Source organism: Catharus ustulatus, assembly GCF_009819885.2.
Source record: "Catharus ustulatus isolate bCatUst1 chromosome Z unlocalized genomic scaffold, bCatUst1.pri.v2 scaffold_29_arrow_ctg1, whole genome shotgun sequence".
NCBI lineage: Eukaryota > Metazoa > Chordata > Aves > Passeriformes > Turdidae > Catharus > Catharus ustulatus.
The window spans coordinates 3,209,030-3,228,653 of record NW_024879446.1 but is presented as its reverse complement, the minus strand read 5'-3'; positions in this window follow the sequence as shown (position 1 = coordinate 3,228,653).

Below are 19,624 nucleotides of genomic sequence, written 5' to 3'. Positions count from 1 at the left end.
ATGCAGTCCTGTTCCTTTTTTCCCAGGAAAAAAGGCTAATCTTGTCATTACACTACCAATTCCTAAGCACTATTTTTTTTCAAGTACATAATCAGAAGGTCAAATGACATGGCACTCAACAAGCCAACTCCACTTCTTCAGAGTAAATCAAGTAGGATTGTCTTTAACAAAAAAATGCTTACCATGGCTTCTGAAAACCCCCAGTAGTTTTCAGCAGTTCTTAAGTCCAGCTGCAAGAACAACAGTCTTGATAGTCAGCAGTAAACAAAATGTGTTTTAAGGACTGACAAATTATGTGCATGTTGTTAATGTCTTCTCCAAGCCCTTCTTCATTTTTCTCTAATGGTTTCCCCTCCATTTCCTTCTGTCTTTTGGTAACGAGATGCAACTCAGGACTTTAAAAAAACCCCAAACAGTTAAAGGTCAATAGACACCAAGTCAATTAAAAAGAAACTTAACAGCCAAATACATCTGCTGGACTTTCTAATTAAATATTACACAATGCTTTGTACTGTATAGATTGAAAGAGTGTAGGATTGAGAAAGAGATTAGCTGTGAACGGGCACTTACAGGGTCTCTGAGGAGTTAGAGGCTTACTGAGCTTCCACAGCCCCAAGAATTGGTGGGCTTGACCAGAAGCTCATGCTGTAAGTCACACCAACCCCATCAATAGTCATGCATTTGTTCAGAGGAAGATATTTTGCTGTGCTGTTCTTGGCCAGCTATGTTGTCTTACAAGGATTCCTTAAATGCCCTTGTTAAACCAGATTCTTAATTTAAATTACACCCCAGTTTGCTGAAAAACATTGACCCAGAGGGTCTTTGATCAAAATACCAACAAATGCTCCACAAGCCCTTGCTAAATCCACTGAAAGATTACAGCTAAGTATGATTTTTCTCTAGAAGATTTGGAATATAAAGTGAAGTAGGAATAAAAACTTCCTAAAATCTGAAAATGCAGCTTGAAAGCAGAAGAAAGCAATTATCCTTCTGTGATTCTCATGAATGAGTTTTCTGGTGCTAAGCTACAGCCAATATTAAATTAGTGGTAGTGATAGATATGTATAGAAAGTCAGGACCATAAGAAGCTATATTTAATTTATCTCCTCTTGGGATATAGATATCATGAAAACTCAGCTTACAACTTAGTTAAACTTTAAAACTCATTCTTTCTGTGCTCCATGAAGGTGAGAAACATTAGTGGCCCTTGAGGTTACAGAATCTTCTGGTGACATTGACTGAACAGTGCATGATAAAATGAAGCATTTTCCTGTTTTTCTTCATTTCAAAGAATAAAGAATTCTGCTGTCATTTGTAGAAGACTTTTGTGGGAGTTAATTAAATGTTAATAGACTTACTGTTGTTTTATAAACAAATTCATGTTTTTTAATGAATTCACTATTGTTACAGAAACATCAAACCAGAGAAGAGTTTGATCTGCATTTTTTTTGGTAAAGCTCAGATCTCTTAAAAAGCCTTAGATTCTAATGATCAGCTTATGAATTTGCAGAACTGTTAGTACCTTCTTTTCTGAAAATCCAAGGACTGATCTCTTTTTAGTCTTGTGCTCTCTTTCAACTTTTCTAGCTGGGGATCCATATTTCAAGGTAGAATTTTCTTCTGCTTTCACACAAGTTCATTAATACCAGCACTCCTTTTCCCTACTAGAGAAAGATTGAAGTTGTCCAGGTTATATATCTATGAATTTATATCCATATCTAGTGAGCAGGAAGGATGTTGGACCTTCCTACCCATTCAGCTTTGTTGGAGAGAGTTAAGGCTGCGCACCTCTCAGAGTATTGGCAGTGCCACCAGTGAAGTTTCTGCCTGTGCCAGGAGTCAAAATGACCCTTTTTTGTCAAATAGAAAAGGGTTCAGTGCAGGTAGACTGCTGTGTAGACCTCAGATTGGTTGAGATCTGGGGCTCTGTATGTGAGTGTTGGTTCCACTTCTAGCTGTAGATCCTGCAGAATGTGGCAGTTCAACAGCTACTCCTGTAGTTATTATGTAGTTATTAATCCTGTCTGGATTATGCAGTTTAGATACAGCCAGCCTTTCCACTTGTTTTCTTTTTATTACTTTGGGTTATTCATCATTTTAGTTAGCAAGACACTGCAGGAGCTGACAACTATTTTTTGATATGCCACATGTCATTATTTATGGACAGTTATAATACTACATAGTCTATATTGCTATGTCCCTATATAGTAAAATAGAAAGAAAAACATCAGTAGCTTTAAAATACTTCCTACATTTATTTTTGAAATGCTGGGGACTGTGGATCAATCAGTGTCAGTGTCAGGAGACCACTGAAATAGGACAAGCCACAATTTCAGGTCTAACGCACTCCAAACATTGATAAAAATAATTTTTTTGTTTTATTTGTTTGTTTTTGTTTGTTTTTGTTTTTGTTTTTTAAATTGGTATTGTGCAGTAGAAAGAATTAAAATCTGACAGTTATCGATTCAGGGCAACCTCAGACAGAAGCATTGTGTTCAAAGTTAAAGCAGCCCTTCTAATGTGTTGTGTGTAATGTGCATCTGCAGTGTGTGCCTAATGAGGAAACCTGGGCTCAGACTTATGCGTATCCTCTGCAACTGGATTAATTTGGTTGTTTCCACTTCACTCTCTGCCACCAAGACAAGAAAACCATAGCTTTCCTGGAGGCATTTTGAGTCTTGCATGTGAGACAACGCTGAGATGTGGTTAGGAGTGATTGAATTCTGCTGAAACAGCTGTTCCAGCACTCACACGTGGTTCCCACTCAAAAGCTGTTGTGGGTCAGGAATTGTGTAACCAGCAGACCAGGGCAGTGATCATCTCCTTGTACTGGCACTGGTGAGCCTCCACCTCAAATCCTGGGTTTACTTTTGGGCAGCTCACCACAAGAAAGACACCAAGGGGCTGCAAAGTGTCCAGAGAAGGGCAAGGGAGCTGGTGAATGGTTTGGAGCACAAGTCTGATGAGGAGCAGCTGAGGGAGTTGGGGTTGATCAGCCTGGAGAAAAAGAGGCTCAGGGAGGACCTTCTTGGTCTCTGTAACTCCATGACAGGAGGCTGTAGTCAGCTCGTGGTCAGCCTCTTCTGTTAACAAGTGACTGGACAAGCAGAAGCTGTTTGAGTATTATAGAAAACTTCACCAAAAGTGTTTTCAAGCACTGGAACAGGCTGCTGAGGGCAGTGATGAAGTTATTTAGAAAATGTGCGGATGTGTCACTTGGGGACATGGTTTAACGGTGAAGATGGCAGGGCTAAGGTTAACAGATGGACTTGATAACTTAGAGGTCTTTTCCAACTTTAATGGTTCTGTGGTTCTGTAATTTATCCACCTGTCTAGATACTTTTTTCTGATGTGACTCAATCTGCATTAACTGTTCCTATCTGCATTTAGCTCTACTACTTCAGAGGAGAAGCCACAGCCTGTTTACTGTCTTAATTTACTAAGTTGATTTGATTAAATAGATACAGCCATCTGAAGTGTGTTAAATCTGATTTCAGCCTGACTAAAAGTTAGTTCCCATGCCTACAACTGTGTAACTACTGGGTTTCAGAGCACCTAGGTGCTGCCATAAAGACTGTCAAGAAGGAGCTATTCCCTTAGTGAAGCTCACTTGGTACTGTACTGTCAGAGATGGAAATAATGTGTAACCTCATGTAGCTGCCGTTTTTCTCCACAGGGCTCCCCTGTGGCCAGACTAATGTGGCATCACTGGCTGCAGCTGAGCGCAGGGACATATTGAATGGAACCATCACACAGGCAGTAAACCCTTTACTACAGACCTGGTTTGGCTGGTGTATGGGCTCCTTGAGTGGGAACTTCAGTGCCTTGGGAGAAATGCAGGAATTTGTGCTCAATTCACTTACTCTGCCAAAGCCTTTGAAATTCTTATGAGGGTGTGGGATAGCAGTGATCCTTATGCAAATTAAAGTAAGACGTTAAAACTCAGCAGAGAGGCACTTTTAGATATAGAACTCTTGCAGAGTAGTTAGAAATTTTTTATGTTTTCACTTAGATAGCAGGCAGGGTCAAGAGTTTGCATCAGAGCTCATCACTTAACTACTGTCTTTCACTGACATGGTGCCAATGCTGCTCAGGACTTTGAGATGCCCTGTTAGTGTAAGTCAGTGTAAACAATCTCTTGAGAGATGCCAAGGGTGAATTTGGTGGACATGAACTTACAGAAATAAAATAATCTATTTGCCAAGAAATGCTGTGGAAGTAAATCAAGTGGGAACATTTGTAATTTGTAAGATTCAGGAGCTAGGTCAAGGCAGGCAGGGATTTAATTTAATTTTTCAGCTGTTAGTCTTAGATCAAAAAAGATGTTTCACTTGGTCCAAGATTAAAGATCTCATTTTCTAAGTAAGATTTAGGGTTTGGCAGTGATAAGTGAAACAGAGAATAATAATAGGAGCCGTGGGAGGATGGTTGGAGACATACCCATGGGTATTTTGAGAAAGGTGTGTGGCAGAATGAAAAAGTGACACAGATTTTCAGGTGTGGATTGACAAGTCAAATTGACTTAAATTCCAGATTCACAGAATGTGCTGAGTTGGAAGAGACCCACCAGAATCATCAAGTTCAACTCCTGGGCCTGCCTGCACAGGACTGTCCCCATGAGTCAGAGAGACCTCAAAAAATTAGAGAGATGGGCAATCACCAATCATACAGAGTTCAGTGAAGGAAAGTACCAAATTCTGCAGCTGGAGCAGGGCAATTCTGAATGTGCTAACGTATGGAGGAGTAAGGAGCTGGACAACAGTGCCATGGAAAGGGACCTGGGAGCCCTGGTCAGTGGCAAGTTTGGTATGAGTCAGTGGTGTCTTGTTAGCCAGGAGGCACAATCATGACCTGGAGGACATCAGGCAGGGCATCACCTGCTGGGAAAAAGATGGGATTGTCCTGCTCTGGTCTGCACTGTGGTGGCCTCACCTCGAGTGCTGGGGGCAGTTTGGGGCACTACAATGTAGGAGAGATATTAAACTATCAGAGAGTGTCCAAAGGAGGCCATGGGGATGGTGAAGGGCTTTGGGGGGAAGGTGTATGAGCACTGGCTGAGGGCATTTGGTCTATTCAGCCTGGAGGAGTCAAGGAGTGACCTCACTGGGGTCTGCAACTTCCTTGTGAGGGGACAGAGATGGGGCAGACCCTGATCTGTTCTCCGTGGTGTCCAGTGACAGGACCGGAGGGAATGGCCTGAAGTTGTGTCAGGGGAGGTTTAGGCTGGGTATCATGTAAAGGTCCTTCTCCCACAGGGTGACTGGGCTCTGGAACAGGCTCCCCAGAAAGTGGTCACAACACCAAGCCTGACACGCAGCCCTGTGTTCTGTTTTCTGGTTCCTCTGCTGACTGTGCTGCTCGCTTTATGTGCAGATTCCAGGGCCAGCATGGGTGAGGTGGTGCCACTGACCTGCTCAGTAGAGAGATCACTGATATTCCTCCTTATGTGGGCTCATTCTGGAAAGCTGAATTTCAGCATTCTGCAAGTGGAAAGCAGAACCACTCCACAGAAATTTATTTAACTCTACCCGTGTTTAAAGGATTCCTTCCTGCTACAGTAATGCCTGCAGCAATGGTGGCACTGACAGGAGACAGAACCCCTTGAGTGGAGCAATGGCAGGATGTGAATGCTGATTCAGGATGTCAGGTTCACCCTTGTCTCTCACCATAGCTCAGTGGAATTCTCTGCCTGTGACTGCTCCGGTAGTTTGCTGGAATAGCTCCTTTAAATGCTCACCATTAAGCAGTCTTAATGTCTTAACAATTTAGCAGTCTTGTTGTTTCCTCACACCTCCCAGCCCTAAAAGCTGATGTTTGTAAGTAGGTTTGATATGCATAATGAAACACAGCAGTATGTTACACATTCACATATTCTATGCATATATTAAACAAATATACATATTTATATATACATGAACATACATATATATTCACCTGTATTTATACACACTCATGGGTGGGAGAAAGCTAATCAGGGGGCTCCTATTTATGAGCACACATACACAAATATTTATGACTTCCTAGCTTTTCTTTGTGCATTATATTTGACAGGGAGCATCACAGATTAGAAATGCAAGACAGCTGGGAGTAAAACTGTGATGGTCTTCTTTGGAGTGACTTCATCTCTTCTCACTCTGCAGATTTTTATGGTTTTCAATTAAGATTTTGTTTTATCAAAAACTTGGGCAAAATCCTCTGTTGTAACAGTTGCTGTTATTTGATAAACAGCAATCTTTTGAGTAGGGTTTCCTATATTTTCATCTCAGCAGTGCCCTAAAAATTTCTGATGTGTATTTTTGAACAGAAAATGAAGGAAAAAAAAGAAACATACAAACCCTACTGATAACAAAGTAATTTTTTGCGAAGTATCTTGGAGTCTGTTCATCTCTTACTCAGAACAAGAAGTGCAATAATATACAATGCGAGAATTATTATTACCTCACACTGAAATAGTAAAAAATCCATCCAGTTTAACTTACCCATGTGAATCCATTAATTCCCTGGAAATTTTATGCAAGTTCAAATAGACTGACAAAAAAACCTGCGTGTTATCAACTCTTTCTCTTCCAGATTTTGTTTCTTTATCTGTGCAGATGCACTGGCTTCTTCATCATTTACTGCAGGAAATTAAAGTTGACTCTAATCATGCCAGAATGATCTTTCCCATCCCATTATAGTTTCTTTCAGTTGTCTGGGGAGTTCTCTGAACCATATGGGAGAATCCTGTTATCATTGACTCTCACTACCACTGAAGAAATTCTGTAGTATCTCACCTTTGTACCAAGGTAAAAAAAAAAAAATTCAAAGAAATAAAACTAATTTACCTTCTTATATACAAAATCTAAATAGATATGATATGTGATGGGAACTACACACCTTCTTTAATAAACATATAAAGCTGTATATGGTCAAATCTAACTGGGAAACATTTTTTCTTGTTCTAATTCCGTTATCTTAAAACTGCTGATAAAACATCTGCAGTGGAACATGCTGGGACGAATTAGTTCAGTAACACTTTCTGTTTCATTAGGATGATTTAAGCCTACAACAAATGTCATGGCATTAACATTTTATGCCGAGGCATTAAGAAATGGTTGCTGGAAGAATCAACAGCCTTTCTGAAAGTCAGCACTTTCTGTCTGTTTTTATGAGACCACTGGTCACTCTGCAATATTAAATGACGACTTTGCTGGGAGAATTATGTCCTGCATGTGATATTTCTCTTGGATGTCTGCCCAATTAAAGAATGAAACTGCCCCTAGATGTGACAAGAATCTCCAGTCACTGCGCTTGGGTATGGTTCAAATGTCCACTTCATTTGGCAGATAATCCTAACAAACCCCCCTCAGGGCAACTAGCCTTTTCATAATAGCATTTTCCCTTTGAATTTGCCAGAAAGACCTGTCCTAACATATTGTTTGTGCAGTAGTAGATACTGATTCATGATTACTTCTTGCTTTCCACCTGCCTCTCCCCCGTCCCTCTCCAACAAGGCAGTGAGGACAGACTCTGCCCATCCACCACCACACAGGTCTGTCCCCTTTTCAAACCCAGTCTGGATTTACAGGGATTGTCCTTGCACTGCCAACAGATTCCCCTGCCCACACTGCTGAAAAGACTATGACTTCCTCTTCTACCAGTTTGTATCACAAATTTTTATTAGATTTTTGTCATTAATCTTTATTTCCAAGGAACAATGACAATGGAAAGAGCTGACTCACTCAGACTTCAACAAAAAAGTATTCCTAATTTTTAGCCCATAGCAAAGGCCTGCCCAGATATATCTATCACTTTACAAATATAAACTGTAAACTGCAGACATGAAATAGGAAGTTTTCCTAGGCACACAGATGCAAGGTATTATGAACATGGAAACAGAGGATTAGATAAACCTTTTGGAGACAAACTCTTTTCTTATTAAAAAAATTTACTAAAATAATTTCTTTCCATACCTTCCGTTTTATGTAGAAGAACATATTGTATGGTTGCTATGGATGTTTAATCAAAAGTTTAGCCAAAAACTCATACAGACCCTTGCCAAAGTAGCTTCATTTGGAAGAAGCAGCCTCACAACTGAGAGCAAAAAAGTGAAAAGAAAATTATTTTTCTTATGATTATGGTTGTTACTATTCTTTTCCAATGCCTAGGTCCAACTGATTTTTAAAGAGAATTTTATGCCATAAGACCAGAAAATTGCCAAGAGCAACAGGAAAACATGTCTGGTGATTATCTTGCTTGGATGGTTTAAAAAGAGCACAGGTTGCTCCTACTGAGCTCTCTGGAGAAAGGAGGAGCATGTTGATGCCATAACAAACACACCCATAGCATGGTGGTCATGAATAAGGCAGCAATCAGAGGAGGAAGAACAGTTTTATTTTTACTGCTGTGGAAACAAAGGCAATTAATTATTAAAATGGGAAGCTATCTTACAAAACAAAGATCAAACAACTTCAGTCTAATCCTTTCACAGAATTCTAGAATGGCTTGGGTCCCCCTGTCATGACCAGAGACATCTTCAAGCAGATGAGGTTGCTCAGAGCTCTCAACAACCTGACATGGAATATTTTTAGGTATAGGGCATCCAGCACCTCTCTAGGACAACATGTGCCAGTGTTTTAACACCCCCACATATAAATATACTTCAAACAAGTGTAATCCCAAGGACTGGTCTTGGAAGCAACTCCCAGATGTCTGCTCTGGAGTTGCTCCCCTCCACTCTAAAGGTAGATGTTGAGAGGTGGATGTTGAGTTGTTGAGCTGCTGGCTGGAAAAGTGACTAGCACGTTGAAGGTTCTCCTGTGCTGGGAGGGGATGACAGCTGGGAAGCAGGAATTGTCTGTACTTTTTTGCCTGTGCAATCCTACCTTTCACCTGCAGGAGCAGAATGCTCTGATACACCAAACAGGATCCATGAACACCTGAAATACATTACAGCCTCCTTGCACCACCAGAAATGCCGAGTTGGGAGCAAATGATGAACTGTTAAGTTCAATTGTGTTCGTGGTGTGTAATTTTTCTGCATTTTCTTATTCATTGCTGTTTGGACAAATGCTCATTACATCAGAGAGTAGTACTGCTTCTTCTGCTTAACTGAGCTGAATGTTTACAGAGTGAAAAGTCTAAAAATTGTCACTCTTTTTCATCAAAATGCAATGGGGAACTTGGGACAGCACTTTCAATAAAAGCTTCCACTGGTGGGGCATCTTCCAACCCTATGGAATTCCTTCCAACCTTTTGGAACTCTGTGGTAAATTTGAAGTTACTGTTCATTTACCCATGCTTCTCTCACATAACCCATAAAGTAACTACCTAGATATCTACTCAGAGACCTAAGTTGCTATTTAAAGCATTAATAGAGCTTGCTTTTTAAATAATGCATTGCATAGAGTGATCTTTTTAAAAAATCTCACTTCAGATGATCACTTCTAGTTCAGTTGTTTCACGATTGCCAATCCCTAGTTATTAAATATTGTGAACTAAATACTCAAACATATGACTTTAAAAAAAAGAATCTGTCTATTCCTCTATGCCTCCAGGGTTTCAAGCTGGTGTTGTTGATAAATTGAGTTTTACCTAGAGTTATGAAGGCTAGAATGTTATCACTTCTTGGGGGAAAACTAAGAATGTAAAACAATGCCAGGTGCTATAATACTGCAAAAAAAAAAATTATTAGATATAAGAACTAGGAACACATGATTTTCATAGTACACTGTTGTTTGAAATGGAAAAATAAACGCAAAATTTCTATTTGAAAGAGAAAAAAAAATACTGGCATCCAGAATATATAGGCTCAGTTCCTTTTACAAAACTCTTTTCCCAGAGATCTTTCCCTGCTTCAAATGATGAGTATATTGTTTGTAAAATATGTTTTTTCCAATTAGAGCTATTCTAGAGCATGCCTGCATTCAGAAACCTGAAAGAAAAGTTCTTTTTTTTTTGTCCTCCAGAACATTTGATTTAGGGTTAAATGGATAAGAACTGAAAAAGGAAATTAGGGAAATACATAATAAAAAGTACTACAAGGCAATGATATATTATTGATTCATTATGAGGAAAGAGGAGTCACCCTTCCTTTTCCGTGTACTACTTTCATATCTCTTTGCTGTGAGTTACTCCCCATATGCTGTATTGGCCTCTCAGCTCTGCTGGTGTTTTCCTCCAAGCAAACACTGCCAGAGGCTAAGTTTAGGAGATTTAGTTAGTTTCAAATGATAAATCCATCTTTTGAGCTATGAAAGTGCATTTGTGGTTGAGGGGAAAATTCCTGAGGTCTTTATTGCTTTCCTACAGCAGCGTTACATTAGAGATATCTCTGCATGCATGAATGAGTGTTGTGATAGAGTAAGATAGGATTAAAATTGTACATTAGTTTTGGAGGGGAAAAGTCCACTTGGTCTGTATGAAAAATCTGATGATTCCTCTGGAAAACATTTAAAAACCTTCTTCATTTACATTAAAAATAGAAATACTTTGATTTCTCACTACTCTGCAATAACCTGGGTACTGCTTATTGAATCAAGGACCAGTTGGTGCCTGTATCCAAGCAAATAACATTAGCTGGAGTGTGACTGGAATCACACAGGACACAGGCAGGATTTTCAGTCAAAAAAGCATTTGTTTACTCTCCATTTTTTTCATCTTTCATCGGAGATGATGAATTAAAAAAAAAAATAAACCCACTAGGTGGTTATATTTTTTTCCTATCTTTGCATGGAGCTCTATGACTTTTAGCTTTGGAAATTCATTGTTGTCAATACATTTCCTAGTCATTCCCAGGAAGACATCTACATATATAAAAGTAAAACTTCTTTTTAATGACTTATTGAAAAACTTCTGAGAGGAGATTAAATGTGTCCTCTTTAGCTCCAATGCACTAATTCGATTTGTGTTAGTTCTGAGCACAGAACTCGTTTCTGAGAGAGCTGTCTCTACATCTGTGTTTGGCGAGGTTGAAATGATAAATATTTTGTGCATAGAAGATAACTTTTTCCAAGTGGCATAATTCCAGCTCTGTTTAGCTTAAGGCCTCAAAAAAAGTTAAATCCCATGTTTGTGGGCTGTAGTATTCACTTGTGTTACCTGTGGGGAAGGAGGCACTGTTGAGCAGAGGGACTATTAAAAAGTGTAAACTCTAAGTGGATGTATACTCACATCAGCTTAAACACAGCTAAGTGTCTTAGCATTTACATATACAACTCCTAATTGAATTTTGTCACTAAAAATTACAAACACAAACTTGAGAGTCGTTTGGCTTCCATTTATCTCAAAATGCAGTCCCCACAGCAGCAGCATGTCAAAACAAATTTTTTTTTTTTTCAAAGAGATATTCCAGGAAGAGATCTGTCAGTTTTAAAGAGCTATTTACAACTTTCCTATGCTAGAAACTCCCTCATCTACAGTCTGTATCTAAGCTGCCCTGAGCCCTTTGTTAAACTCTAAGCCACCCATCCTCCTGATCATTGTCTGATGAAAAAAGTGATTCCCATTTGTGAAGTCCTGAAATTGGGACAAAGAGTTTTGTCCCACAGAAAAGTTGTTGACCAAGGATCATTGAAATGTTGAGGTGGCATCTTAAAAGGAGTTTTAGCCTTTCATTCAAGATGCATTTGAACCTGAATGTGCAAAATTACAAACTTTGATGGGATTTGGTGGGATGCGTTATAAATTAAAAGGTTAAAAAGGTTAAAAAATTAAAAAATTTAGGAAAAAGAGCAACTTTCACTTTAAGGTGGATAAAACCTTAAAGGAGTTGAAAGTTACAGCTTCTTTTAAGATTTTGAACTTTGACAAGAGGGATTTTGCATGCATTTTTATATGAAAGAAAATAATTAACAAAGTTGATAGAAGACAAAAGAAGAACACATGATTGTCTTTAATACAGAGCAAGGGTGTAACTAACATCAAGGTTGTATATATAAAGAAGGTGCTTAAGTTTAAAGAAACTGAGGCCCAAAGAAAAATAAAACCAGCAGTCCTGTCTAGAAGGCAGAGTAGGATTATTATTTCCCAACTAAACAGATTTCTGATAATTTTTGGAGTCAGTTTCTGCTGGGAAACAATAACCAATTGTCAGATTTGCTGGCACTAGTCTGTTTTGTTTGAATCTTTCAGAGGCATAAATGTCCCTCGGCAAAAGATTGCAAATCTCCCATTGCCTCCAGATACAGCACTTGGTCTGCTGCCTTCACCCCTGCCCTTCTCTAGTGCTCAGCACCACTCTGGAAAAGAAAGTTTCAATTCCTCTGTAAGGGTAACAAGAAAATGCCTCAGCTCTGGAAGAAATAATAAGAATAATGAGAATTCTGTTTACTTATATTGTGCAATCTGAACCATATTGAAATGCTGTTAATTAAGAAACTGGTCAGATTTCATAGCAACCTTCCTCTTATGCAGCAGTTTCAGTACATCCTGTTCCTGCTGAGGTGAAGCAGGTTTGACACACAGGTGAGCTGGCCTTGGTGGTATTTGAGGAGAAGAATGAGATGCCAGGGAGGTCTTGACTTGCTGGCTGAGAATGGCAGACATCTCAGATGTTGCAATTTTTTTTTTACTTATAACAATGGTTGACCAAGGTTGGTATTATTTTTTAAAGGTTTTTTAGGATTTCTTGGTTTTGGTTTGTTTTTTTTCCTTTGGGGAGGGGTATGTTGTGATGGGGTTTTTTGTGTGTGGCTGTTTTATTAGCACCTTTTCAATTTAGTTCTCAGCTCTTCTATTCCTGACAGTAACAGATTTCATCATGTTTTTTTTCCCCTGTGAGAAAAAGATAGTATGCACAAATGCAAAATTTGAAAAATGTCGAGAGAAACCAGGAGAGAAGAAATATGTGGGCAATAGTGGTTAAAAATTTCCTTGGGAAATCACACATAAGACTTATTTTTATGGCAAATGAATCTTCATTCTTTGAAGTATTTAAGACCACCCTTTGCTGGCAAACCTTATCCCTAAATCTTCTTGATTCAGAAAAAATGGAAAACATCAGCTCAACAGCTTTCTCTGCCACACGATAAATCACACGGCCTCAAATTATCGGAGTTATGCAAATGACTTGGGGGAAATGCAATTGTCTGTTCCTGCCCTCTGGGTACATGTCATTTCTACAAAGTTATTGATATTTCTGCAGGCCCTGAATGACTGTCACTGTTGTTACAACTCAGTGTAGCTCAACAATGCGGGGCAGACCCAGGGTCTGGAGCCTGTCCTGCCATGGAGCCACTGTCAATTTCCCTTGAGGAAATTGGAGAGAACCTAGGGTAGGAAGAAAGGGAAAACTGACATGTCCCAGTGCTGATCATGATTTCCAAACCTTTCAGATTCTGGTGCTTCCACTCCACCCTTTTTTTATTCTGAAAAAGCCATAAAAGAAACCTATTACTTGGTGGTTCTGTTTCTGAACTCTCTCTGACAAAACGATGCTTAGGCATTCCTTCAGCTGTTATAGTCACCTGCTTTAAATTTGTCACCAGGTTCAAACACTTACCAAGTAATCCATTGGGAAGATATTTTGATTCGTCCCCAGTTATATTAGCCAACAGCACTTCTTTTTCCTCCATCCCATAGTTAGCATTTTATTTATTTAGTTAGTTAGAAAGTTAGTTAGTTAGTTAAAGTTTAATGAAACTCTTTTAGAGTGTCTGATTCTGTTGAACCAACACACCTATAGAACCTGAATGGTTCCTAATTAAGTCTTACCATACGAAAGAAATAACATGCTAAGTGGCTCTTATTCAAGAATGATAGACGAAAATTTTGCACTAGCAAGCAAAGAAACATTGATGATGCCCCAGTTAAAAGCAATTTTAAGTACCTTCTGTCCATGAGAGCAACTTCTTATATTTCAGGAAGAAAACAGAATGTGGAATACAAAATGACCTAAATTTTAAGTCTTATCGTGAATGTTTTAGAACTGCACTGAAAGTGTCCTCTTCGTTGCTTTTTGAAAATCAAATGGCTGCTTTGTTGTTTCTCTGACAACATATCTGCTTTTATAAAATTCACAAAAGTTGGTAGGTATGAGTCAGTGTTAGCTATTTTCATGACTTTCATTAAAACAGCTATGATTTTTCACATGGGATGATCCTTCTTTATCTCATTTTTCACCCTTGTGGCTCATTTCCTGCATCCCCTTCCACAGTTTAGTGCATTACTCACCTTCACATATTATCTCAAGTGCTGTCTCCTGCCTCTCAGCCTGCAGATTCAGGCAGCTGAAGCAGAGCAGCACTCAGTGGTTATTCCCATAGATGGACTGTGGCACACACAGCTTTCCACAGAAAACATGAATCAAAGCCAAACTGTTAAATGCAAGTTACTTCTAGCATTAGCTTGCATATAGTTGCTTATTCTTACAACATGTAGACCCATTGGAGTCAGTCAGCATCAGGTTTTTAATTACCATCAGAGGATATAGTCCCTGGTTAGCAATTACAGTAATTTCACGACTATAAGGTGCACCCTTTTGACTAAAATTTTCCCTCAAACCCGGAAGTGCGCCTTATAGTCCGGTGTGCCTTATGTGATGTACAAAGTTGTGAAATTTGCCGGAGGCCCGCAGCACCGCCCCTGTTGGGTCCAGGCAGTCCCGGGGACCCATGGCTGCCGAGTGAATTCCGCCCAGAGGGGCTGTGGCACCCCCCTTCCTGGGTCCAGGCAGTCCCGGGGGCCCATGGCTGCTGCGTGAATGCGGGCTAGGGGGCCTGCGGCACCTGCCTTCCCGGGTCCAGGCAGTCCCGTGGGCCCATGGCTGCCGGGTCCAGGGGGGCCTGGCGGCTTGCGGCACCGCCCCTGCTGGGTGGAGGCGGGCCCGGGGGTGGGGCCTCGGCCAGCAACCACGCAGGGTGAGCTGGAGGCAGAGCCTCGCTGCAAAAAAAAAGTGCGCCTTATAGTCCAGTGCACCTTATGGTCGTGAAATTACTGTAATTCCCTCAAAACATTTAATTCTGAGAGGTGGAACAGTGGATAAATCCATAAACATGTGCAAATGCATTTTCTCAAGCCCGTTTTGCATATGCTTGCAAGCCTTAAAGCTGTGTACATGCTATAGAAACAAAGTATTTTTCAAGGCATGATGTGATGATGTAGCCTGGCCACCTGGAAAGAAAAACCACGGCCAAATTGCTTATTTTAGGAGCATTCATGTCCAAAAATGAATTAAAGATGGATAGCCAAGACAATCTTTTCAGTAACAGCAGAATGACAAATGCCTATGCCTTCCCTTTTTCATGCCTTCAGCCCAAGAACACTGTTAAAATTTAAAAGCTCTAATGAACTGCATGATGGACAGATGCATCAGAAATTAAACTAAAGGAAAGGAAAACAGCATTTGATTAAGTGGAGCTATTGCTGGAGAGTCAAATATATATAGATAGAAAAGTGGGCCAAGTATTCTTTATAGATCTTTATTTCTGTCAGTGTCTGTTTTCAGGAATGATAACTAACACTGATAGGGAGGATTTCTTCTGACAGCTGAGAATGGAATAGTTAATCAGAATTTCTGGAAATTAATGAATGTGTGATTTCTAGTTGACATCCATGCTTTTGAAGATCACCTTTTGTTTCCCCATCTCTGTAATATTAATACCTCTTTTAAAAAAACAGTAGGTGTGTGCTAAAGCTTCTTTACTAGATCTGTTCATGAAGGATTAGTGTCATCTGGCATCTGGAAACAGAAGTCCTGCTCCTCAGATTGCCCTATTTCTTCAGAATTCAGAAAGTCCTTAGAATTAATTCTTAATTAAGCCAGACACCTAAGGAGCTGACTCAGAAACAGCTACACAAAAATAAAAGCCCTGCTCCTGCCTGTGCATGCTTCCCAGCAGTCCCTGAGATGACAAAGGTCACTCACTCTGTCACACAGCCAACAGCCTGTCCTTGCAGCAGTCTGTGCCTGGGTCCAGCCTCACAGCAGAAAACATCTTACCCCAAGTTCAGAGTTTAGTGAAGAAGATCTTGACTTAAAGACAATTTTCATCTTTAAATGCCCAGGTCTTACCAAGATTTAAAAGCTTTTTCTCCTAGTTCTCCTATGACTCATCACTTCATTTAGTCAACAGCTTAAATTTTCTTTTTAAAGGATTATTGAATTACTCTGTCCAGTCTAGAGGCACCAGCATTCCCTGAACATGCCTGAGTAGAACTTCATTCTGTTCAGAAGCAAACAGACTAGTTAATGGACCCACTATTTATCTGAACTATTGATTGATGTCTAAACCATACTGTGGCAAGCACTGCCTTTCAGTTGGGCAAAAATTGTCATGTGTAGTGTTTCTACTTTTTATGACTATATAGTCTAAAACACACAAAGAAAAAGGCATGGAAATAGTGCTACCTTGTTTGTGACTCTATCAGAGATTTCAAGGAAAATGTTCTTGGCAGTCACAGTACAGGCTGTAATTGTGCCTGCTCTAACATGCAGTCAGGTTGGTTTTGGATCTGATACTTGGACTAGAAATTCCTGCATTATTACAGGATAATCCTTAGATCACTGCAAGGCTGGCAGGAAGAAGCAACAGTTAAAATGGCTGTGCTCATCCCTGGAGGACGACAATTAATATGGTTTTAAAAGTACTCTATGGCTGCAGTAATTGTTTTTGAAAAGCAAACCAGAGACAAAACTCCAGCAGATCTCTGCTCCAAAACACCCCCACAAATGAACTTGGAAGGACTCAGGAGGGACAAGAATAGAGCTGGCTGTCTTGGTGGCATTGATTGATGGCACCCTTTGACCAAAAACCAGCTAAAACCAGCCCAGCACAATCATGCCAACCCAACCCACACAACCAGCACCGTACTTTCTCTCGGAGATACTGGGATAGGGCTCAGTCTAGAAGAGGACAATTCTACACACAAGTCCTTATTGTACTGTAATTGCAGGAATCTTAGGAGAATGTGAGGGCATAAGCTTAAGGCAAAGAGGGGAAGGGGGTAGACATCAGGAGGAGGAAAAGCAATGCCCAGAGACTGTGTGTGGGGATCTCCTTTTTCTCCAATGAGGAGAAATAATGCAGGAATCCTGCTTGCTGTCAGGGTGGCTTCTTGCAGACTGGGGAGAGCCCTGGCACCTGGGGTCCCACCTCTCTGGGGGACACTGGAACGCCCCAAATGAGCTGTCCCTGCCCTGTCAGGGAGTGGAGGGGCTGCAGCTGCTGCTCTGGGCAGAGGGATCTGCCACCACCTCCCACCCCAGATCTTGCTGGGGCTGGTCCCACTCTGGGGGATGGGCATAGGTGGGGAGTCACTGTGACCCTCACAAAGGGCAGCCTCTGTTGTGCCAGCTTCTTCCTCTTCCCTGGAGACTGTAGGGCTGGTGGTGGGAGTTCCCATCCTTGAGCATGAACTCAAGGATCTGAAGCTGCTGGAGATGCTACTGGCTGCTGGGCTCTCATCCCCATCCACAGCAGCATGGAGTGCTCTGGGTCCCCGAGCTGCAGTGTGTCACAATGATGTCAATGGTGTCCTGGACCAGTGGCACTGTGTGTTCCTCCAGCACACTATGCAAACTCTGGATCACGATCTTGGCCATAGGTGCAGAGGCAGGGCCTGAGGCGGCACAGCATGCTCTCTGCCAGCCAACATTGGGCCCATATATCGTCTTCATTCTCTGGTGCAGTCAAGTCTGCACAAGGTCCAGGAGATGCTGTCATTAATGGGAAAATTCTGCCCACACCTCAGGCAGTGGCCTGGAATGGTGTGTCCAGTGGAGAAGATGAAGGGGACATCACAGGAGGATGGGAGCTGTTCTCATCCAGGCTGCCTGGATCTCTCTCTGCCTGGCTGCTGCCATCTGGCAGCTCCTCAGAGATTGTGATGGATGTCTCCAGGTAGACGTCTTCTCCAAAATCAGAAAATCGGACAGTCACTACTGTTCTTCTGCAGAGTGGGCACACTGGATTTCTCTGTGTCCACCGAAGAATACAGCCCAGGCAAAACTGGTGGTGACAGGGCAGAGTAGAAGCCACATCCTCATAGGCATCCTGGCAGATGGGGCAGCTGCTGTCGGTCTCTGTGGACATTTTTGGGCTCTGCAGCACGTTGTGGAGAGATAAGGATCAGGGACTGTTTGCCCTCACTGCTGTCACCTTCTGCAGGAGGGAGAGGCCGTGGTCATTGGCAGTCCTGGGGGAGGGAGGAACAAGTGGCCAGGCCCCTGGAGAAGACCACCTCCCCATCTCCCTGGGTCCTGTCACACACCCACAGCCACCCCAGCAGGACATTTCCTGCACAGCTCACCCTCAGTGCTGCATTGGCAGTGCTCAGCTGCCTGAAGCAGGCAGGGCAGTGAAACTGGAGTGATGGCTCTGAGACTGGCACCAACATCTGCCAGTGACAGGCACCATCCAGCACTAGAGAAGTCTGGCTTGACCCTCCAATCCTCTCTATATTGCTTGGATGGAATTCTTGCTGGAGCCAGACTGGCCCAGGCTCTGCTGACTCTAAATATAAGCAGTGAGGGATAAGAGTTCCCAATCCATCTGCCCATGATGTCACAGCCCACTGCTTGGTGGCAGCAGCCTCCACATCCCCATGTTGTGACAGAAGTCCGTCTCCCCCTGCAGGCACATGACATCAGCTAAAACTGGGGAGTTCATGCTGGAGACCTGACTCTTTTTCTCACAAGGATAGTCTGGAGGGGCCAAATTCCCCAGCAAGGTTTTTGACATCTCTGTGTTTAAGGGCTTCAAGCCCAGATGGACAAAGCCCTGAGTACTTTGTCTAACTACAACACCAACCTTGCTTTGAGCAAAAGGTTGAACCAGAGGTCCCCTGCACTCAAGTCTGTTCAGTGATCTCTCCCTAATCCAGTGAGAAAAATCAAGTTTAAGATGGTGATCAGCAGAGTCTATATCAGCAGCTTTAGAGAGGGTAGAAAAATACTGGGGTTTGGATTCACATTTTATTTTTTTGTAGCACTTGTCAAAGCGTGAATTTCTCTCTTCACACAGAAGATTTTCCTTGTCCCGCATCACAGTACCCCTGGCAGTGCAGCAGAGGAGCTCAAACTCAGACTGTCAAAAGCAGTTCCCTCCGGATTGATGGATAAACTACAGTCATGAGGAATGTTTGCAGCAGACTAATCATCAATTTGCAGGACTTTCCTATAGTGTAGGCAGTGAATTCTGCCCATGTAACCCTGTGTATGGGAGCAGGTAAAAAAAAAATCTTTGTATTTGCATAGTAAAATACAAGATCCACTTAGTAGTGTAGAGAGAATGCTGTTCAGAAGAAACTTTAGGGAAGTACAGTAATTTCGCGACTATAAGGCGCACCCTTTTGACTAAAATTTTGGTCCGAACCCAGAAGTGCGCCTTATAATATGGAAACGCCTTATATATGAACAAAGTTTGGAAATTTGCCAACCCGGAAATGCGAGCCGAAAGCCGAGCCAGGACCGGCGGGAGCTGCAGCTGCTGGGCGGGGAAAGCTGGGACTCGGCGCAGCTGCCAGGCGGGGGAATGCAGTGCAGCTGCTGGCTGGGGGGATGCGGCTCAACTGCCGGCCACGGGGACGCCAGGACGCGGTGCGGCCGCGTGGTGGGAACTGGGAGCCGTGAGCTTTGCCAACCAACGCCGGGGGCGGGCGGGACTGCCGGGCCTGCAGCACGGGGAGGGCGCCTGGGGCTGCATTT